Source organism: Falco cherrug, chromosome 10 (assembly GCF_023634085.1).
Source record: "Falco cherrug isolate bFalChe1 chromosome 10, bFalChe1.pri, whole genome shotgun sequence".
In the NCBI taxonomy this organism is placed as follows: Eukaryota; Metazoa; Chordata; class Aves; order Falconiformes; family Falconidae; genus Falco; species Falco cherrug.
Genome location: NC_073706.1, coordinates 6,741,112 through 6,765,583, shown reverse-complemented (window position 1 = coordinate 6,765,583; position 24,472 = coordinate 6,741,112). Strand labels below are relative to the sequence as shown.

At 37.6% G+C, this 24,472-nt stretch overlaps 1 protein-coding gene across 4 annotated transcripts in view; it reads right to left on the bottom strand.

Moving 5' to 3' along the window:
* The window catches only part of NCOA3 (nuclear receptor coactivator 3), an 81,884-nt gene that overhangs the window by 38,201 nt on the left and 19,211 nt on the right, over window positions 1-24,472 (bottom strand). The window lies entirely within an intron of this gene.

The window sequence follows — 24,472 nt, the reverse complement described above, 5'->3', positions numbered from 1 at the left end:
CAACAGGAGTACTCCTTAAAATCAAATGAATCAGCTTGGAATACATCTACAACAGTAAGTTCAAAAAGGCCTTTCAAATCTTAAGCTTCATTTTTAGTATGACTTTTTTTACTAGGAACATGCATTAGCATACTAAAAAGACTAAGTATTACAATCACCGCAACTTCCCAGCTATATAAAGCTTAAATTTAAATTTAAAATTTAGAAGTCCTGAGTTACATTATACAAATCAAGTGAAGGTTTAATTTCCAAAACTACTTAGAATTCTGCCAAAATACTTTTCCACATTAAACGAAGAACACGCAGGCTGCATGACACATGTATTCTAAAATTTCTAGCACATTACAATGCTGTATTTATTTCCTCCATTATATCACATCATGTGTAGCTCCAGTTCAAAGCATTAAACCCAAATATCTTAAACAGTCTTGGGGCGGGGGTGGGGTGGGGGGAGGGTGGAAGGAAGTCAGCATGCTGATCAGTTAATGCTCTGCACACAAATCAAATTCTCAAACACATTATTATTCTCCTATAAGTTAGCTGTGTTTAAAAAACAATGTGCAGCTTGGAAGTAGCGTGGAATTTTAATTTACACATCTCTGCTGATACGAGGACATCACCACACACCCTCAGCCCTCAGGATGGAAAAGTGATTACACTGTCACTGTATGACTGTACCATGATGACAACAGTGAGAGAGGGAGAGACACAAGAAAGGACGCTTATTCTCAAGTGAATTATGGGTGATAGCCACTACACCTACACAGCTTTTCAAGCAGAGATCAAAAACATTAAAAAAATACCTATATGGCTCTATAAGGAAGTTAAGGGGGATACCACAGGGAAAAGGTTAGCATTTATGAAGTGGAAAGCTTGTCTACATGCAGAGAACTGAAATACCCATAGAACACGGTAAACTGAATGTAAACAGGAAATACAGGACTAAAAAAAGAATGAGAAGAGTGCCTTGCACCGAACGCCAACTGATAATAAAAAGATGTTTAAATAACACATCAGAAGCAGAAAGCCAGCTAGGGAGACAGTAGACCTCTTCGTGGCAAAGGCACTCAGAAAGGATAAAGCCACAGCTCTGAAAACCTCTTCAGGCCTTTACCACTGAAGATACTGGATAGATTCCCACATCCAGCATTTCTCTGTAGCAAACTGGCTGGAGAAGCAAAATTAATTTAAGGAATCATCAGGAAGAATTAAACAAAACAGACACACGAGGTGCTGATCAGTCACCAGGATATCCTTCATCCAAGAGGGGATCAAATGTGAAACTTCAGAACTGCTGTCCAAACTGCACATCTGACATTACAAATGGTTACTGTTATCCCAGGACTGGCAGGTGACCAGTGTACCTCCTACTGACATTAAGGAATCTAGAGGGACTCTCAGGAGTTATGGACCAGTGAATCTGACATTCATGCCTTGACTGACTTCCATCCATAGTAAGATGGTAGAAGCTAGGCTAAAGAACGTCACTGAGCACATGAATAAACAAAGTCTGCAGAAAAACAGCCAACATGGCATGACTTCGGAATAGGGAAAGCTTATTTGAGCAAAAAAAGACAGCTGCACAGAATTACTGTGTGACCTGCATGATCCTCAGACTGATCTAATATTTCTCGTCATTTTACATTTGTTAAAACTTGGGAAATATATATATATATATAAAAAATAATATATATTTACCTATATACCCCGTTTTACTCTGGGAACTTGTATAGAGACTTCTTTGCCAGTATGAAATGTGATTTTACCAAGGTTTGTTGACAGAGCTTTACCAGGAAGCTTCCCCAGTAATAAAGTAAGCCTAAGAAAATATAGTGGCATAAACATGGCGCTATCATCATCTAATATTTTGTACAAGTCAAAGCTTCAACCACTTATAAGCCAAAGGTCAATGAAACAGAAGTGTAGAGAGTTCTGTGAAACCTTGAACTGTGCAACTCAGGGTTTTGATACTGTTTTTTAATTTATCCTTTAAAACTATACATAATTAAAACTCATGTTTCTGTCCTTATTTTGAAACAAACAAACAAAAGAAAGTAGCTTCCAGAATTAAGCTCCTTGCTTCTGCATTTTCTTCAGTCAGACTTCAAGGTAAACTGTCAATATTTTCAAATTCACTTTTACAGTACTGGGGGAATGGAATCCGTTTTTCTTTTTAAATGAAAAATGAGATGCTTTGCTAGTGGTGTCACTGTCACAGTTGGGGTTTGAAGAGAAAGAGCAAATATAATGAGATTTGAAAAAAACTCCGGCAATACTGCAGCCTGCAACAGAGACATAAAAATGTGACGAAAAAGCAATTGTTTTTTCCTTCCTATATTAACTAAGAAGTGGTTTCATATGAAAAATATTAAAAACTGCAACATTACCTGTGACTTGTAATTGTCAAAACTGCTTCAAGAAAATATGTATTAAAATTATTCAGGTCATGAACAAACAAAAATAAGCAAAAGAACCTAGGGGGAAAAATGTATTTTAGAGAAATGACAATAAGAGAAGCACTTGACCATCAATGCATTGTGAGAAACTATGCATAGAAATGATCTGTAAAACTACAGGCTTGTTTACATGGGAGGACTTACTAGCATTATTATACCAATAAAACACCATCTCTACATTACACCTGCCTCAGAACAAAGTAACTGGACTTAAAAACCGCTAGGTATTAGATAAATTATTTAGAGCAAATGTTCAGCCAGGAACATTCAGCCACTATAATGACAAAAGTCTAAAAGTAGTGGCATAGTAACACTGATACATATAGGTAAGCACAAACATTTGTGCAATAGGTGTATAGGTTCCTTAACTAGGGAATGATAACACAATGTGGCCAGCATATTCAAGAATTACCTGTGTGCTAATCACCTCCTTGTTCCAGACTTATTGTAACTGAATGAATGTATATCCATGAAATATTTGAAAGTAGAAAAGCTATCTAAGATTAATCAAGCAACCCATGAGAGAATATACTGCAAATAATGTACCTATATTGCAGCATACTTTAAGATTTTCATTCATTTACAATAGTAAAATGTTTTGCACACAATCGCTGTAGCAACAGTACAGCACAAAAATGGATTTCACTACAGCATGTTAATTTCACCATGCTCCCTATTATAATTTGCTGTTTCATATTAGTGACCAGCATTGAAAAATAATGCTACTTATTCATTTTTGTTACCAAATGCTTTTTAAAGCAAGGGATTTACACCCTTAATCATTCTTAGCATCTACAGTTTTACATTGTGATGCCTACAACTATTTCACAAGGAAAAGAACAAATAAAGCAACAAAAATTTTACAAGCAGAAATATGTTGCCCTCCAACGTGTACCTTAGCATATAGTTAAGATTGTATAAAATTAAGAAAGCATGCCAAAATCTAAATCAGAAAGAAAGCTTCTCACTTTTAAGACCTTTATGTGCTTGTCTCTCCATCAGTCCTACTTTGGCAATACAAAGACTAATTCTACAAATGGGGCTAGTCAAGAAAGGACAGACAAGCTTCAAGTCCCTACAAAAAAAAAACCAAAACCTTATTTGCAACCTTCAAAGTCAACCTCCACCACCTCCCCCCACTCCAAAAAAAAAAAAATGCAAAGCACCACCACCACCAAGATCACAGTGTATCACTGCAAGGAGAAATCACACGGGCTTCCAACAAAGTAACCCGAAATCTCAAGAAAAGTCACGTAAGAGCAGCTTTCCTCAGTGAAGAGGTGCCTCTGTGTACAAAATACTAGTTTTCTCAAGCGTGCGTACATGGAGGGATGCATGGAAGAAAGACTTTACAGGCTAAAAGTATATAGACATGGTCTGATAAGAGAAAAGGTTAGCATTTATAAGAGATCCATTTGCTCATCATTCTACTAGAACTCCAGAAACAGCAGAAAAAGCATGAAGGGGACTGCTAATGAGAGAAACAGATCTTCTGAATTACCTGTAATACACAGATATTCACAACTAATTAAAAAAAATCATCCTGGCACAACTACACTAACTTTTCACTCCTGTGGATGTTTTCTGCTATTCATACTGCTTATTTTGTCTGCAAGACCAAATCTTACTGGACATCTGTTCAGGGTTCTCATGAATCTAAACAAAATACTAAACAAATTCCGCTTTTTTCTTGTTACATTTGTTTTGAAATTTTAAGATGTCATAAAATCAATGCATTCATTTAAGCAAATGTGCAAAACTTTTAAGGACAGTAGTTAAAACCTATGAATTATTTCAAGACCAACAAGCTCAAGTAAGAGACATCTTTTCTATTGTCATCTTAGACTTGTATGTTGTCTGTATCACTTTTAAAACCTGGTTATGCATTAGTAATATCTTGAAATGATCTGACAAAAGTAACTACACATTCTAAATTCAGCAAATAAATGGGGAGGATTTGAGGTTTGACCACAATTTTGGCTGATGTCAATCCAAAACAACACAGAAAATACAATTAATCTATTCTGTCTCTTAGGGGCATTTGAGACCAACTATGTTTAAAACTCTGCTGCTTCCAAACTAGAGCGAAGAAATCCCATCTTGAATCTAAATTTTTTAACAAAATGGTCCAGTAAAGTCTGAATTCCAGACTGGCTTCAGTTCTTGATTTATCTTTTGACTTTAGCAATCTGGATATTATTTAAAGACGACAGAACATTATTTCTTAGGTCATCTGAAACGACTTCCATGTAGGAGTGACAAACTAAAAGCATTTGGTATGAATGTTATGATGAAGCATTTAGATAAGAACATTAGTAAGGAGAAAGAAATGTACCTTACATCACTGATCAGCAATTAAAATTATTATAATCACAATCATACCCATCCATTTTATCTTTAGGAGTCACCCATGGTTTTGAGTTACCTGGCATCAGACCAGGGTGATCTCTTTAGCACTACTCTGAGTTACTGAAGTAACAGGAAACTATGAGTCTAAAAATAGACCAGCAAACTCTGTAGACTAGCAGAAAAGTTGTCAAATGTGAAATAATAATTTCTTCCAGACAAGTGTCTCTTTAAAAGGATTATTAAGCAAGAATAATAACATACAGAGTTTTGAACTTTTGAAGACAAACACGCAATTCTTTATGACATTTAAAGCAAGTAGAACGAGTTTTTCATTATTTGGCTAATGACGCAAACTGTTTACAAAGATATCAAAATGGCTACCAGACAATTTGTTCATCACGGAAAAGAAAACACATCTTCTGGTTTTTTCTTCTCCAAAGAGAAGCTTTAGCATTTTATTCTAATAAGAAACAGCATTTCCACTGTATTTCATGATTTCTAGAGAATATATGCTTCTGAAAGAGTGTCATATATTCAAAACAATCCCATGTACTGAAAGCCTGAAGTTCACTAAAACATTTAACAGGAAGAAAGTATTTTTAAGTTTGAAACATTACTCTTACTGTTTTACATTATAGTGCCAGTTTACAAAATGTTAACGCTGCGACTAAACTAGATAAACAAAAATCATTATGGGTTTAGAGTTTGGATTCTCATCTTAATGAGAGTTAACATCTTTAGAACAAAATGTTCAATGCTGCAAGACATATGCTGAACATGTGTATACATGTAAAGCTTTGAAAGCTGCCTAAAAATGTGAGAATGAGTAAAGCTCATGTTACCCTTGATAAATGTCAGCTGTCAGACATCACAGCGCAACACACACTATTTTTTCCACAAACTAGAGCCCAACAAATATGCCATTTTTATTTCACCTGCTGAATATAATGCATTATACACAGCAACATCTACCCAAGGGTTAAAAGTTTAATGTTTTCATATTTTAACTTCCACAGCTAGGTATTGTTACACAAACATCATCATCACACTGAAATTATTTTCCAAAAAACTCTGGTAAAATTTCATATAAGACTCTAATGTACACATTCTACCAAAATGGACACATTCAACTTCAAACCAAGTCAAAAGGAATGAGAAAGAGAAAAAAGTTGTTCTCATATCAGCTACCAATTCGGTATTTGTACAGTTCAATTTTACTTGAACATTTTCTGCTGTAGTAAATCACTCATTATAAAATTCTAACTGTATCTTGCTGGATTAGCCCAAGAAACTGAGCAAAGTCTTGGAACACTAGCTGTACAATAAAAGGGTGGAGTAGGGATCAGACTGGCAGAACCTTCCATTATGAAATGTTACTTTTTAATGTGATATAAATTTGTTGATCAACCCTATCTACAGTGTAGTTCACTTCAAAGCTGTTCATTCCCCACCTCCCCCATTTGAAAGCACATACAATTTATCATTCTGTGCATATGAAAAACGATTATGATGCTACGATTATCATGGCAAACAGTGAAAGACACTAAAAATTTCACTGTGATTGCCATGTTAACAAGCAGGTTTCTTCTTCCACAGCTAAATCTCAAGCACTATGACAGTCTTTCATGAGTTTTTATTAAAAGTATTAGCCAGTTTTCCTGGGCAGGTTAAAAGCTCAATGTGTTGAAATATCATGAAATACACATGTCATATCAATACCTTTCTCTCTCTCTCTCTGTTTAAGCAGTATTTTGATCCATTGAAATTTAATATACTTCTACTGGGATTTTCAGAAGCACTTAGTATTAGTCTGTTTCTGTTAATTCAGTGAGAATTCTATCACCAGGTTCAGCAGAAACACTGAGGCTGAAGATACTATTTCTTACAAAATTTTATCTTCCACGGGAAAAAGAAAATTACCTGTATATTTATTAACTTCCAAGAGAAAGATATAATAAATGTTTTTTTTTCCCTATCAGAAGACCTACATTTTATTTAGAACTCTTTCTCAAGTTATTTAGAAACATAGGTGTGCACTGTATACACAGCCAAGAAAACCAAATAAAATATCCCTACTCAACAGACACCTTTTACGAACGTTTTGGTACTACAACCTGTGTTAAAGCTGGTGTATGAACTGGAGCAACTCCTATTTAAAATTATTATTCTGGTCTACTTTATTTTTTCTAAGAATGTCAATAATAACCTACAATGTTAACTTTTTTTTATTTTAAAAAGACACACTTTTTACACACTAACTGTCCACTACTTATTTCTAGTTATGATAAATTATCTAAATAATCTTTCATCAACCATATTGCAATGATGGTGTTCAAAAACAACAGTAACTGCTGGGGCAATTTAACTGCTAGACTTACTCAAAAATTGCATTATTTATAGCAACATAAACCAATATAACATCCTTTACCTGCAAAAGTGATTATAAGCACTAATCAGAGCAAACTACCGAGTTTCAGCAGAATACTAAAACTCTTCAGAACTTTTGTGGCATCAGAAAGAATACGAAGTATGAAAAAGCCCCTTTGCACCTTAAATTTACAGTATTTATTGCATCTGCTCTGAAACCAGTATTTGTGATTTGAAATTAGAGCTGAACAATCAAGGCCAAAAATCTCATGAAATGTTTGTAACCTAAAATAAATTGCCTATTAATACCATCAAGAAGATGTATAGTTCCAAAGAGTAACATTTTTATGCTCTGTTTCAAGATAAATATCTAACATTACATATTTCTTGATGCTATAATCCTCATATCAACATTTCAGAACAAGTACCTTCAAAGAGATAGATTATTAAATATATCCCATATTAGTGTGACAGGAATATAAAAAAGGAAAGGAGGTACTAAGAATGTCAAAACCTGTCAAATTAAGGACCACCCATGTACCTACTACTGACCAGGGAAAACACCCTATGAAATTGCAAACAGTTCAATTCAAGTTAGTCATAACTGGTTAAGTCTTAAGCTTTAAAGCATTACAGAAAATGTACGATACTTCACTGAGACATATTAAATTTTTTTCTTAGTCTTTAAATTATACATTTCCTTCTATCTGCACAACTTTTACGAAAATTGCTACATAACTTAATGCTAAAGCGAAATCTGTCACACTTAAAAACCAAAGTGAAGTTTAGTTTGGATGAGAGGTAAACTTCATCCATCTGTCATATCTATGAATGATAACACTGCCTTGAATTACCAAAAGAACAACAAATCCTGCAATTTTGCAGTAAACACCAGTTATTTTTACTGCTTTACACGTCTTTCCTAGCTTTGGATCTTCTTTAAAATTCAAGGATCTTTGCAGAACTCTGGATGATGAGTGGCGATTTCTTACCATCTTGGAGCAAGTGAAGTGGTTACCACTTACTGCCCTGCCATTACTGCACAACCAGCTACTCATTGACAAATTGCTCGTTATTAGCCACTAAGATGTCACACATCACAGAGGAGCATTTTAAGCAAAATGAAACTGGTATCTTAAAACACCATGCTGCAAACTGCAGTGGTTCGGGATTGACAAATAACCATGACACAGTACGAACAGGGCAGAACTTCAGTTTCTCATCAGACATCCTAAGACACTACTAAAAAATTGTCTTAGGTCTGCTAGTTCATAATGCTGAAAAAAAGTATCTTTAAAACACCTTTAAAAAAGGATGGGTTTTTATTGATTGCACTTCAGAAACACACTGAATTAAGTTTCCTAAAAGCAAAGACTAATTTTGCTTTCACAGCCAAGCCAGTCAACATTTTCCTAACCTTTTGAGCCCACGAATGACTAGCAACCTTCAAAGTTTCTCAGAAACTACCCTGAAGCTTTATGAAACCAGTAACTGAAGAACAGTATGAAGACAGCATGGATAGTATGCTAAATAAAACAGTATCAATATTGCTCTGATGGACTGTAAAAGCAAGCAACAATAAGAATTACAACTTCAAATGCTTTACTTCTAGAAAGATCAGAAATGTCTTCTGCATACTTGAAAACACAAAATAAACATTTATATTAGGTCCCCGTAAAATAACAAGAAAGCAAAAGTGAAGGGTTATTTCCTTCAAATAGAGCGCTGCTGGCACTAATGTGTTCATTATCGATACCTGTTTGCCACAGAAACACAGAATTGACCATGCCATATCATATCAGAGCCTTGCCTTACTCAGTACTGAAAAAGGGTGAATCTCTTAGAGGGAGGTTTAGCTTCCAGGAATCAATAGGAAACCAACATACACCACAGAATACCTTTATAAATAAATAAATAAATAAATAAATAAATAAATAAATAAATAAATGAATGAATGAATCCTTTACTAACTATAACTATAAACATAAATATTATCCTATTAAAATTGAATTTTTATATATTGATAATTTTATATTATAATATATAAAATATAATAATTAAAAATACTAATTGTCTGGTATCATGTGCCTGCTAAGTGTATATGCCAATTTTTTCCTTTATCAATTTTAAATTATTTTGTTTTTTATCTAACAGGATGTCCCCATTGTCCCCCCATAAAACACCCAAGACTCCAGTTATTCATGCCCTGAATATGCCATGCTCTGTTATTCAGCTTTTGAAAACCTCAAACGTTTATTCTCTCTCCAAATGTTCTCTTCTGTCTCTTATAGCAAGCTTCATATTGATCTTAATTTTATTCATTTTCACCTTCAGGATATTTCAAAATAAGATTCCTCTGACTGAAATTCTCAATTTTAATCCTGTCACAAAATGCTAACAATGGTTACACAGGACCCGGGAGGATGACATTACATAGGTGGCAGAGAATCAAGGTGAAAAACAAAAGAAATCTAAAACAAAGAGACAGCACTGCCTTTCCTACTTTAACAGTATTGTGAAAAAAAGAAGGGGAATGACAGGTTTTGAAATAACAAATCACCTAATGAATATTCTAGACAAGAAGCTGGAAAAGAGAAAAAGAAGTATAACTAAAGTTATCAACAAATGCAATATGTATCATTTAAAAGTATTGATTCAAAATTCCTGAAACTAGTATTATTGGAAATGTCGCTATCTACATGGGTATTTTTGTTATGAACAACATTCACAGATCGATTAAAAAGGATACTGTGACCATTATAGAGTTTACAATTCCCTTTCCTCCTCCATTTGCATAGCCAAGATAATTCTTTTTTTGTGCCCTCAATATATAATTATATTAAATAGGCATTGCAAAAAAAGCAACATTATTTCTCCCTGTGTAAGACATTAGAAATTTTTCCTTCACATAAAATAAACTTTTTATAATTGTCCACATTCAGTACACATGGCCCTTTTTCCTCCCTAGGACAAACAAAGCTTAGCACTAGAAAAACATTTAGAAAGGTGTCCCTAATTTTCCAATTCTCTATCACATCACAGCCCAGAAGTTTATTATGAAGGAATGTTTACAGTTGTCTGTTCTAGTGCTGGAAATAGGAATATGTTTAAGCAGTAACATCCAAAACGAAAAATACTCATCCTCTATTTTCACAGCATCACTACCAAAAGACTAAAACAGCATGTGGAGCCAGCAAGACAAAAACACATACCATTTCTGCTGGTGTTCATTTTTGCTCTAGAACTATTTATATTCGTCAGATCCTTGATTTATCAGGAACGTCCCCTATTCATACCTTGAGAATTAAAACCGTCTGCTGTAGGGATTACAGGATTATTGTTCTAAGGATTATTGTATTGTGCTTTTTATTTACTTATCTTGAAGAAAATTACACATTTCTAACTACCATCCAGTTAGAATGAGTGAACAATGGGCATGGTGCAGTGATACCTCACGAAGAATTTTTGATACCACAAGCTGTAAAGCTGATCCTTTCTGCTGTCTTAGCCTTCCAGATGTAGGCTTCAGTAGACAACTGTAAGGACAACTACATACCACAAATGAGTGAATGCAACAGTTACGCAGCACTTCAGCCAGTCTTGGGGTTTCTGCCCTCTGTTCAGGGATGTGGTCTCTCTACTATTTAAAATTCATGTACTGCTTTGAGAAACAGCCAGATAGGTTATACTGATTATCATCCTGAAGGACAAGCACTATGTGCTCAATAAACATCAGAAGGAAAGTTCAGAGAAAGCAGAGCTAACAACAAAATAGAATAGGTAAGAAAAGCTTTCCAGAACACACACACAAAAAGCTGAATGTGAATGGCACAGAGTTCAACGCTAGCATATGGAGTTTCTGTGAGCAATCCTGTCCTATCTTACCCCCACTCCCAAGACCCCCACCCAAACAATCTAAGATTAGTTTTGAACTCTGCTGGAAATAAAGCAGACTCTTCTAAAAAAGACTGCAGAGTAAGTATCCTGGTCTGCTACTTCAGTAAAAATCAGTAAGGAAAACTTCTTTACTGTCCCTGTGGCCTGAGAAGCCTTCAGCCTACAACAGAAGCTAGTAACAACCTGGCTAGTAGGACCTGTCAACCCAGAAACATTTAAGAATGACAGTTGTATAGATAACACAACCTACAGAGATTATAAATGCACGGTCCTTTCAGCTATAGCAGCCAATCCCTGTATTTACTGCATTTTTCACGAAAGTGTGGGAGGCGAAGCACAACTCCCAGCAGGAGGTCTGCTTCCCTGAGGTCATACCACTTTGTTCCATCTGAGAAGCACTATGCTTTCTCCATACTGATTTGTATATTAAAAGAAAAAAAGATTTCTAGACACTGATTCCTGAACTCACTCTAGTGCCAGAGAAACAAGACTGTGTGTATGTACACATATGCTTAAAGGAATCAACATGTCTGCAGCTTAAAATATTTTGGATCTATTCATCTTGCTACATCCTGATGGCATGCAAGAGAACTTATAAAAATTACAATGCTAGCAGAAAATCTGATAGAATTAATATGTTGATTTTTTAATATATATATATATATACTGTCTTTTAAGAAGCTGCTGCTATAAATCTGCTCCAAGGCTTGAGCCAAACTGGACCTGAACGTTGGTTGAAAGTGTTTTGAAGACCTCTCGATTTAATCAATGTATTTCTCAGAAAAGGTATGTCTCCATATCTAACACAGCTCTTCAAAGAAGGATTTACATTCCAGAAACCCATATTATTCCTGCAGAAGACCAAGAGTTCACTCATCGCTGGAGATCTGCAACAAGGATGCAGACAGGACAACTCTGAGACAAACCTATTCAGGAAGAAGTAGAGAAAAAGCTGCTTATTACATCCCATGATGAAACGCTTGGACCACAGACAGTTTCATCACCAACTGAAACAGAAATAAAAGCAGAGAAGACAGAGATACAATAGTAATATTTTTAAAACAAACAAAAATATAGGTTCCAACTGGTACAGGTCTATTCTTTTTCAGCATCATTTGTGCCAGCATGACAGTTCAGAACTGATTTAGGGTGCAGTGGCAAGGTTTAATATTAGATACCAGAGTTCAGCTCACCGTACAACTCCGTGATCAAAGCCAGAAGACTGAGGGGAAATAAGCCAGCAGAAATTTGAAGCACACAACAGAAGTACTGACAAGTTTTGGAACATAAAATAATTTCCCAAAGTAAGAGGTCGTGCTCTAAAATTTCCTCTAAATCATCTCCCCATCCCTCAGTAAAACATGACAATAGGAACCGCTTACTCTATATAACAGAAAGAATAAACGAAAAACCCTTGGCATGAACTTCTTTTTTGAGTTTCTCATTCATAGTTTGGAAATCTTGGTGGGCGGAGAAAATTCTAGAAGGGCAGCTCCAAAGCAGCTGGCAATTCCCCCCTGAGGAAACCGGGGAGATGTAACCAACCTCAAAAGCTACTCTGAATAAACACACAGAATAAAACAGTATAGAACTCTTCATTTTATTTTCAGTTTGTGACTGCTCATCTAATGCTTTTTGGTTACAAAATGTGCTAGAACAGTATCCTCGATACCCCTCTTTCTGGCTGTTTTCATCAGAAGTAAAGATTACATTAGCAGTTTTCTCCCGATCAGCAGTTAGCTCTCAACAATAGTCTTCAGTAACACTCCCCCTAAAGTAAGATACTTTGAAGTTAACAGGATTTATAAATATGAAGTCCCTGTTTCTTTAGCTTGAGAGTCACTGTTCATTTTTTTGCCATTTCCCACCCTGCTGCCAGCATACGTGGTAATATTTTTAGAGATCGTGGCCATCTAATGCTAAAAGGCATGTGCACCCAATGTTACCAAGATGCAATCACACAACCGTTCAAAAGAAGCCTTTCAGACAGAGACATTTAAACTGCACTTCAGAAATAAGAGTTCACAGGAGATTCTTAGTTCCTAGCACTTACTCACTCTTCTTCCCTTTAGAAGAGCATTTATTCCATTTCACTGTGATAGGCAGTATGATCTGCGGCTTCACTAGAGCTCCACTGTGAAGGCAGATGAGCTGCTGTGAAACGGACAAGGAGAAGCAGACAGGACGCACACACAGGCGCAGGGAGAACAGAACAAAGAATCACAGGGAGTGGGGAAAAATAAACTATATAATAGCTGCTGCTTGGGAACACTAGCTGGAACAAACAGGGAGGCCACCAACTATCATTACAAGCACATGTTTCTTTTGCAGTTGCAAGGAGAATTGCACACAAGAGGGGGCAGGGGATCTGCTATTAATCATATTATATTCATTGTTCCCTTGATGCTGCTGGCATTGCTTCAGGAGACTCCCTCAATTCCCAGATAAAACTGCAGCGAGAACAGCAGCGCTCTGAGAACAGCCCACACTGAACCTTCCCAATCTTGTCCTACTATGCTAGCACTGCCGTAAACCAAACACTTCTTAACCACCGAACTGCGTATTAAACTGAGGTTTTTTTAAAAAAAACAAATGACAGCAGTTGAGGGTTCCTCCCCACCCGAATCTCTCATTAGGAAAACGAACAAGCTGTATAAATCTGATGAAAGAACAAGCCACTAGAGAGGTGAAAACATCAGCCTGAAGTAGTCGGGAATCAAGTTTCTTTGTTGAGGAAGAGTTCTGAATGTTAACTCTAAGTAAGGTGCTGAGTGACTCCTTGATTAAGTGGCACTTAACATTCAGTAAGTTTAATGTTCCAGCAAGAACAGCAGGCCGATACCTGTGCTTGGGAGCGGGGGAGGGAGAAAATGGCAGCTCATGCAGTAAAGTAACCAAGTCAGCTATTCTTTTGTCAGTGAAAAGCCAGACATGTTTAAGGGGAAAGAAACGTGGATTAACTAAATCGTGTATTCATACTTCATTGAAAACGTAATGCTGCTTTAATTTGCCTGGTTTGGCAAACCTAGAGGGAAGGTGAATTTTCTTGGCCACAGATATTTCTGATATTTTTTTCTGTGACCAACACTGCACTGTATGAAAGACATACACTCTAATTAGGTCCACAATTTGTTAGAGTCTCCCTATGTAAATAAAAATTCCTCACACTGGCTACCATGGGCCTCTGACACTTTGCAAGCTGGCAACGAAGTTCAGCTGGCACTACAAGTCTCCTGAACTGAACAAATATATTCTTTTGTCTAAGGAAGACACAAACAGAAAAATAGTTAAGTAAATACCTATTTAGGACACCAACTTACAAGTTAAGTAGTAATAATGAGACGTTTCTACCTTGGATTTCAGTAAGGAGAAACCACTTCAATCTTTTTTAAAACAGCATGTTTATTAAGCGACCAAGCTCACTGCAGCCAGCATGCCCATGACTCATCCTCCCTTCCCCACTTTCTAATTAGCCGTGATAGTCAGCATCAATTTGGTGGTTGGTTTTTGTGGGCTGGTGGTTTTCTGGGGGCGGGGTTTAACCACAGAAAAACCATGTTGGAAGCTGAAAAATGGACTCCTGCTTGTTTACTGATCAGAGTTTTAGGAGGAAGCTGGTACTAGCAGCTAAGACGTACTCCAGCTTTCCCGTTAGCTGGACACGCAAACTACTTGCTTGTGCGTGTCCTCCCCCTCCCTTGGAGAGGCTGCATGCGGCACGGCACGATCACAGAGAATAAATACAGGAAAAAGGGGGGAAAGAAAGCCCTCCGCTCTTGGCAAGGGGCAGGCGTTCCACAAGAACTGCTACAGGGTCAAAAGTTTACCGTGGTTTCAATTTCACCTTTTCGCAACCAATGAGCGCGCGGCGGCTGCAGCCAGGACCGCGGGCGGCAGCGCGGCCCTTAACTCCTTACGGCCCGGCCGGGGCGGCCCGGGATGGGGGGGGGGGGGGGGGGGGGGGGGGCGGCGCGCGGAGCCGGGGCGGCCAGGGAAGGGGGGGGGGGGAGGCGCGCGGGGCCGGGGCGGCCCGGGATGGGAGGTGGGGGGCGCGCGGAGCCGGGGCGGCCCCGCGCCTCCCCGCCGCCTCCTGCGCGCCGAGCGCTCCCACCAGCGTGGAAACGAAAGGGATCAGCAGCTGCAGTCCACGCCTGGGAGTCAGAATTAAGGAGCTGCAGAAGCGGGTCCCCTTACCCCCATTTCGGTTGAAATTCCAATAATGAATTCATAAAACAAATTTTCAGTTGGAAACCAGGTCGGTAATCTAAGGGGTAGGGTTGATCCCAAGCAGTGTCAAAGCAGCACTGAACTACAGAGCTCTAGGTGACAGCAGCGAGCGCAGAGTAGCAAACAGGAAAGCCTGACCTTGCGAAAGGGGAGGGAGGGAGAACACCAGCACAGAATTGTCGGAAAGGATTCTGAATGCACCGTCCACAGCTGCAGTGATTTACTTTGCTTCTTGCCAAGCCAGCAGTCGGCACTGGCATAAGGCTGGGCAGCCCAAGGAGTACTGCTGGCCACTGTCCAGTCCCCACAGTACCATCAATAATACTCCATTTCAAGATACAGACTTCAAAACAAGTCATCCTTAATCTATTCCAAGGGTGGACACTGAATTTGTGGCTCTTCGGTACAGAAATCATCACGTCTTAACAGTCTTAGGAAAACAGGTAATACCTAGCCACAGAAGTAGAAAATGGTCTGAACTGTCTTGCTGTGGTGGCAGAGGAAAAGACAAGATGCATTTATCTTAGTCTCTGTTTATATTAAGATTACAGAACTAGAGGAAGAACACAGAACAGGCTTCTTGTTCCACTATATGCCTATGTGCTGGATCAATGGTCCCAGGTTCTGTCATCTCCTAACCAGTTCTGGTTTAAATTTTAATGGAGATAATTCCAGAGTCAAAATACCATCACCAGCAATGTAGTTGCATCTCAGGGACTACTGACTCACTGAATCAGTCCACGGTGGAGTATGCCAAAATCTGTGCTGGGACCAGTTTTCTTCTCTGGGAGATTGATGAAAATGCTGACAAAAGCAAATACTGAACAACACAATCTATGATTGTGGTTTTGCACCCACTTGATCTTGGAAAGTCAGTGTCAACTACAGCTTAAGCACGGAGAGCAACAGATTTATCACCCCTTCACTGGCCTTGCAGACTATAAGGAAAGGACTAAAGCACTCTACAGTGAACATGTGGATGGAGAGTTCTCAGTTTGGTGCAACAACAGACAATGTAATATGAGGCAGCATGAAGAGAAGTGTATAAAGTGTGTAGTTAAGGCAAATTCTGTAGCAAAGTAATCTAAGAGTATGTTCAGCACAGCAGAAAGGTGTAGGTTACATAGAGATCTTGAAGTGAATAATTAGCAACTTTGACTTGATACCAAATAGAATGGCAAGTCACTGCATATATTTGCAGGGTAAACAATATGGAATTAACTATTCCAAAACAGGCAGCAGTCAAGTCAGGAAACACTTGAGACCATGTATGTTAACATACTCAGACCTCCAACACACTGCAGAAAGAATGACGAGAACCTGAATATAATTGTGAAGAGGTAAAACGAGTAAATATGCCATCAACATGCAGAAGAGATGCCAGTTACAAGTAGAGAACTCAGTTTTCCAAACCCCGAAAGCAACCAGATGGTAGATTGTTCAAGATAATGCACATAACAACCTAAAGGAAAAAACATTAGTCAGGTGGCAGCTATTACTAATCCTCCAGAAAGATGCAGTTTGAAAACTGGTAAATTATCTTACCCCAGAACCTTAAAGGCTTTCATAGCACTCTGTAATGATGAAAGAGATTCCTGTCCTAGCCCCCTGTATAGGTCCCCAGAAAGGATAAAGACAGATACTCTTAGAAACAGCTATGCCAGCTGAAAATACTACCAACAATCTTCTTTTTGTAACTCAATTCACAAAATAGTTTTAGGCAAGAAGATTATCATGCAAAATTCTTAAAACCTGCTTCAGGAAGAGTCAACCACTTTTAAGGGCAGCCAATGAAAAACGATTTCCAGCTGGTGGGCAAGGTCATTTCTTGACCAGACACAGGTAGATTCCTTTCTCAATCTATGCAATTAAGCATAGCAGCTCAATACAGCTACTATGAGGTTAAGTTAATGCCCTGAGAGCTGCTAACAAAAGATGCAGTAACTGATTAAAATACATCGTCAGAAAGTTAAAGGCATCATGAGAGTCTTAGATGACTGAGATCATGCCCTACTCCAAGCTCTTCTCTTGTTCAAAAATGGTAAGACACCAGTGAAAATGTTATCAAGTAACATTGTATTTTCCTAGTTTAGCTAGGCTAAAATACAGTTTTGCCAATAGTAATTTCAGGCTTAATTACACATATAAAAAGCTGTTTTCCTCTCAGTAAAGAGAGCAGTTTGGTTTTGTTGCTTTACCTTCTCTAAATACCATGTCACTTTAGAGAAATTCTTTTAAATTGAGATATCAAACAAATTCCCTTTTTATAAGATGGCCTCATTTTAAAAGAAAATGGATGCTATAAAATTTTACATCAAGTCAGCATGTTACCAAGAAGCTTTTCTGTGTGTTCTGAATTTGATTAATACAAGCCAAGGTCACTTCCTGAAAGATGCCTACCACTGCAGCTGCAAGCAAACTACACTCCTCTGAGCTCAAAAGCTGGGGGATGGGAAGATGACACTAGCAATATTAACACTGTCTCCATAAACACTGTGATTACAAAATTTAAGTAATATTTAGAAGTGTTTAGTTAATAGGTTACTTATGTGGTGATCTAGTAAAGTCTGAGACTGTATAATCATTTTTTCAAGCAGAAAAGATTCAAAATAATGCACCAGAATGCAAAAAATTAATAATTCTGAGGACTCTTTACTAAACTTTATGCCACTCGCTTGAAAATGTACTTTTTTTTTCCTGTGTATGTTTTATTATGCAGCTCATGAACCTAATAAGAGACTGCCCTTGAATTAACAGCATGTCTCAGTGCAACTGAGACTGTGAGGCTCCACCCGATCTACACTGTGTCCTATGCTGAAGCCATTTAGGAAAAACATATTTCAAGAAAGCAGGCAAGCTCTTTCCAGAAGTCTACAGCAGGCATTTTTCCAGTTTCTGAAGACTATACCTATTGTTTACAAAACCAATTAGAAATTAGCTGTGTTCACCTGTAACTTTAAAGATATTTTAAAAGTTAGTTTAAAAACATGCCACATTTGCATTATGCATGAGGCCAAACAGATGCAGTTTCTTCCATTCCCAGACACTGTTAAAGCTTACAGGTCATGGAAATAATATCTATACCAAATAAAAGAGAATATTATTTTTCGCTTTTTGTTTGTAAAGATAAAGATTCTACAATTTGCAGTAGCAAATGGGGGGTGGGGGGAGAACAGGTTTCTGAAAAACATTAAAAATCACACACCAACAGACATTTCCACAAGGACATCTGTTAAGTCTAGGAAAGGGGCCCCAGTGACTTTATTTTGAACACATACACACACATTCAATTTAATATACTTCATCTTTAAAACAGCCTTGAGACACCCAACACTGCAACTGAAGTTTCATGCCAGGCTAAACTTCAGAAGACCTACTGAATGAAAGATAAGTTTAACAAACTGGTGCACTAAAAAGAAAAGAACATTGCTGGTTTCGGGTGGGCATCTTTGCTTAAAATAGAAAAATACACTAAAGCATATCATTACCTATGCAGGCAGAGCTACATCTGTGGTTAAGGATGCCTAACATTTTCCATCACAGAAGCCTGCTGTAATACGTTAATGACTGTCTCTCACACACCCCTCAGAATAACTTTTTGTGGAAGACTTGCATAAAATTGGTTCAGATGTTTAAAAACAGAGTGGAGAATTCAGGTGAACAAAATGCAACCTTTTATTCAGTCTGCAAAGTTAAAGCTTTAGAAGAGCATCTGATCAAACATCTGACCAAGCTAAGCTTCATCTTGCTGCTCCAGTGAAGATACCTGTATAGATGGCAAGTGCCTTTAAAGTCTTTGAACACACCCAGTTTAGTTTTAAACCACTTGCCAAGACACTCAAGTGTTTTATCTAACCAAGTTAGCTTTGTTGCTGCACCGCTTCTCCGTGCTGCAGGAGTTAGAACATGCTGTATCAACTTACTATAAAGACCAAGAGCAGCTTCTCTATAAACCTGCCAGCTACGAAGCAGTTAAAATGCCCAGAACAGTAGCTAGTGAACAGGGACATTTTTACGTTTTACATGTTACAGGTTACACTGCCCCACCCATACACAGCATCCACAACACACCAGGCAGCAACAGAATCAAGGGCTTAGTAAAGACCACCCTTCCCTCTCCCCCAGGTTAAGATCCCAGTTGCAACGGCAGATGGAGGTCTCGGCCAGTAGCACAAAAAGACCACGCTCCTGCCCAGTGGCTAGCCCATGTAGAAAGCAAGCTCGGACCACTGACCACAGTGGTGTCAGTCTGCTCTGTGGGATTCCAGGTGACAACCTTGCTGGCAAACAGAGCAGAAATTTCCTTGTGGCACATCATAGTATGTTTTCCACATGCTTTTTAAAGGCATACAAAAAAGTTACACTGAAAATACTAAGGTTGTGAGGTCATTCAAAAAACTTAAAATAGTATTGTCAACTCCAGCTCTCAACACTTCTTCCTTTAACCCTTGGTACACATACTTAGTTAAGCACATTGCTGTGTAACTGCTTATTAGACTTCATGTGGAAGCAGCACCCATCAGGTCACAGAAAAGACTACTATAGACTTATTTGTCTGTTGTATCATCTCCAAAGTACATTACTGTTTCAGCAGTGATGTTCACTTTCCTATACAGTGATAGATAATGGTCTCGTAAATGGAGAGCTGAAGTCTGGAAGGCTCTTATCCTTACTTAGTCTTTGCCAACACAGGTACATGGGGAGTTCCAGCAACATTCAAATTAAAACATACGGGTTTTTTTTCCCTATAAAGAGTAAAAAACACTCTCTTGATTATGACAGATAGCAACTTCTGATTAAGAATATTCATTTACAGCAGATTTTAAACTGACATTTAAAACAGTGATTTAATTGTTGGAAATATTTACACCCATCAGTAAGGAGGGGCACATAAGCAGGAAAGAAATACAGTCCATAAATCACACTGACTTGCCTTGGGCACATTTTGCCAGTCAGCAGATGTAGTACTTACAGACATTCATTCAGGTATTTGCACAAGAAGCTATAGAATTTAAGTCAGTACATACACTATTTTGCACCATAAAACAACTAATGTTAATCAAAGCTCTGGATACATTACCATTTTAAAAACATAGATTCATATTCTGAAAAGGTGTTTGAGTGATACAGGGAGAGGGCAAGAGGGAAGGTACATACGCACAGACTTCAATGGGAATTAAATGCCTGGTGTGTTAAGAGTTTTTCAGAAGTCTAATTGGTATCTCTTTTCATCAGACTACTAAAATAGCTATTTAAAAAAAAATTATTAAAAACACACATACCCTTTGCTTTTAGAATTAGATCTGTTATCCTCTGATCTAATAATAATCAAAGGCCTGTTAATTAAGTTTCCTGAGTTTTGGCATAACTAGCCTCTCAAATTTGAGAGTACAAGATCAGAGACCAAAACCAAAAGGAAGTTACTGAAGAAAGGAAATCAAAATAGTTTAAGTCTTCCATGCATAGTATCAGTGCTTATATGTAATTTACTTCTTTGTAAGGAGTAAGTACAGCTACTTAATACAAAGGTGACATTTCTAAAACACAATTCGACCTTGAAATATGGAAATGTTCCTAGCTCAATGCTGTAATTAACTGATTGAGCGTACACATGTACACTTAGTATGGCTGCAAGAGGTGTTCATTTAGTTCAAGACAAATGCTTGCCATTCAAAGCTGGATGTGACAGTTGGCTGTCTGTAATATAACAATAATTCCAAGCAATTCATTAGTTAAAAATCCCCCTTCCCCCGTTTTTTTCATATATCTTACTATATTTCACATTCATAGTGACTAGAGCTTAGCAGAGTACCTTCAGCTAAACTGCAAAATAAAGGCAGAATAAAATCACTCCCCGATTAGGTTAATTCGTCTCTCCACAGTACTGTCAGGTTATCTTATTATATTTTAAATGTTGCCCATGTGCTGTATACCAATTGTTGTAACACACAGCATCGGCTAAAACTTCCTGCACAAAACTGAAAGCTGTAACACTATTTTGCACATCACTGGTAGACTCAAGTCTTCAATTTCAGGAGTCAATTATTTAAAAATTAAGCTGAATTGGAGAAGGAAAAGAAGAACCCAAAGGTTTGTATAGCATTGAACAAAGACACCAAACAGAAACATAGCACCCAGAGAGATACTATAGACTGGAGAGTCACAGTCTCCTCTAAGGCCTACAACAGAAGGGCAAGAGGCAAGCTTTACTACCTGCAACAAGTTAAAATTTCAGTTTTCAAATAATGGTTGAACACCACTATTCCAGACGACCTATGGAATCTCTCTCTTGAGAGACCTTCAAAAGGACTGAACAAAACCCTGACCAACTGGGTCTGACTTTCTTTGCAGTGTTTGTATTGATGCTAGATTAATTCTGCTATGGTATTTGTAAACCTGTCATTGGATAATTAGGTACTGCAGCCCAATGACAAACTGGTACCATTATAACAATGGGCTACTAAGACAAGATAGTACTTCACAATTGGTCCTATTTTGTCTTGATTTTAGGATGTATTACCACATTCTTTTTTGTACTGATTTAAGCAGGTATGTGTTATTAATGTCATGTACTTTTTACATCTTGCATACACCCATTAACACTCCCATCTTTACTGGACACAAAGTATGTATTCCAATATTAATTCCTACCATCAAAGATTACTCCCCCCTCAACCCCCATTTATGAGAAAAAGCATTCTTTTGAATAAGGTTCTCAATGCCCTCTATTTATTTTTTTTGTCCAAACTTTTCTTTCCAAATAATTTCCCCTGCATAAAAACCTTACGCTTCTAGTTTGTCTAATGTTCTATTAAAGCAGCAACATCTTAACTTGCATTAAAAAGACATTTTTCAGCAAATCTTGCACTAGGCTCCCCAAGACTCCTGCAGCAGGCAGAAAAATCAGGTTTGCTCATGAGAGTTCTTATACAAATGGCACTTCTCAAACACTGATGTTTATCTGCAGAACTCTCCAAAATGACACTATCATCATTAGCACAGAAATTCCAAGTAATTTTAGGAAGATTTGCAGCCATTCTGGAAGTTAGTACAAGAGGTCAGTGACTGCCAAAAACAGAAGAGGGGATCACATCCTTCCCTCTTCAAGTGCCAAAAACATTTGTAATGTTTTGTTTTAAAGCCAGTCACTTCCTTGTTTGTAGATAAATGGCTAAGTAGTTGTGTAGTTTCACAACATTAGGAAGCAATTTTATGTATTTTTATATAATGCACTGGAGGAAATACCAGGATAGAGCTGTTGAATTTTATTACTACTATTTCTTAAGTGCACTGCATCTTTAGTTTCCATACAAGTAGACCAACAGAACTGTATCTTCCATTCAGTAAAACCCTGAGCTGGAGGCAAACCATTCTTTGAGTATGTCTGCCAATGAGACGTCCAAGATGCATCCGCCATGACTTAAACAACTCGTGTTCTCTTTTACCAGACTTTCAGGTCATTCTGTGTTTAATTCAAAGTTTAACTTGATGCTAAGCTTTAAATTTAATATTCAGCCACACCTCCACACTTGGAAGATTTTTATATTAGTATCTAGTATGCGTATCAAGCATGGTAACCAAGTGATTTGCCCCACTTATGCCTTTACGTCATACAACTAGAGTATATCAGCTATACAGCAGTTGATTCAATGCATTTTCTTGTCAGTAAACACATTTTCTTGTCAGTAAACACTGCCATTGTCCAGTTAAGTGACTTTCTACTACAGTACATCACACTTAACACAAAACTCTTAAAAGAAAGGGAAGTAATGTGTAGGTACATTGCAGTCAGAATCTTACGTTCTTGGGCCCCGTCAAAATTATTAGAAGAAAAGCTTCTAATATTGGATCTAGGCATTGCATCGCTTTCACGTTTTCTTTTCTAAGTCTGCTAAGCATTTTCAGTGTACCTGACAGTCCATTAAAATCTCAGAAAGCTACAAAACCTTACCTACACTTGAGCTTTCACCAGGAGGAAGCTAACTTTGTTAGATTCTCATATAGATGAAGCCTATAAACAAATAGTGGACATACAGTAATACGATAAACATAGCAGACCATAGAGGGAACACAAGAAAAGAGCATACAAAAGTTAAGTCTGACGTCATTAATTCTGTCTTACAGAATAGAAATGCTGTGATTTAGGTTTTTTCTTCACTGTAAGTAGATTTATGACAGACAATATGCTTAGACAAGTGTCTCCATCCAGTCGAAGAACAAGAATTAGTTATCCCTTCTCTCCACCATGTATTATTAACCTGTGTCATCTGTCTGCAAATCACTGCTTAGGAACTGTAACATTTTAATGAGCACAGCTACCTGAATCAAAACACAATCTTTTCTGTGCTTTGAAGAGATCATTCTCCAAATGTTTTTCTTCCACTGCCTCCTTTAATTTTCTTCATTTTGCTTTAACCTTACTTTATTCTAACCAAGCCAGCTCACTTGAATTTTATTTCAGGGTACCTACTAAACTGCAGAGCCAAGAGGTTGATCTTATCACAAGAGATTGTTCTGAAGGAGGTGCTTCCTTTCTCCAAACCAAAATCCCACTGAACAGAATGTCCAGACAAGTTACCAGTTTCACTACTCTCCAGCAACAGGTATGGAGCTTGGCACATTATTCTATTCAAGTACTGAAAGTTAGATTGGCTACCTCAGAAGTTATGACCAAAAAACCCCAAACAAAACCAAAACCCACCAGTGATTAGCATCATACCTACTCTAGACCCAAAACAGCTTTAGCTAAGAAATCCCATTTCATCACCATTGTTTCAAAAGAACTGGTTTGAAGAAAGTATTCACACCATTGGTTACTTCAGAAAGAAGAAAACTCTAGTATCAGTGATAAGAGAATTAAAAACTAAAGGCAGATATACACACAGAAGGATGCTACCACGCCACCCCACAACTTTTAAAAGCAACGCCCCTTAAGGGCCCATGTTTCCCCCAAAAGCCTATAGCATTAGGTACCATCATACATGCTGAGCCCAGGTCATACCATGCATTTCCCCGAGTTTGAGGGAGGTGGAGGAGAGCAAACTACATACAATATTAATACAGAACATAAGAAAATACCTTCATTTTTTTTAAGGGAGTTGAAATGATTTTCTCCCTTTTCCTAACCCCCTAAATATCAATGTTTTTTCTGTATCAACCCTCAAATTAAAGCAGTC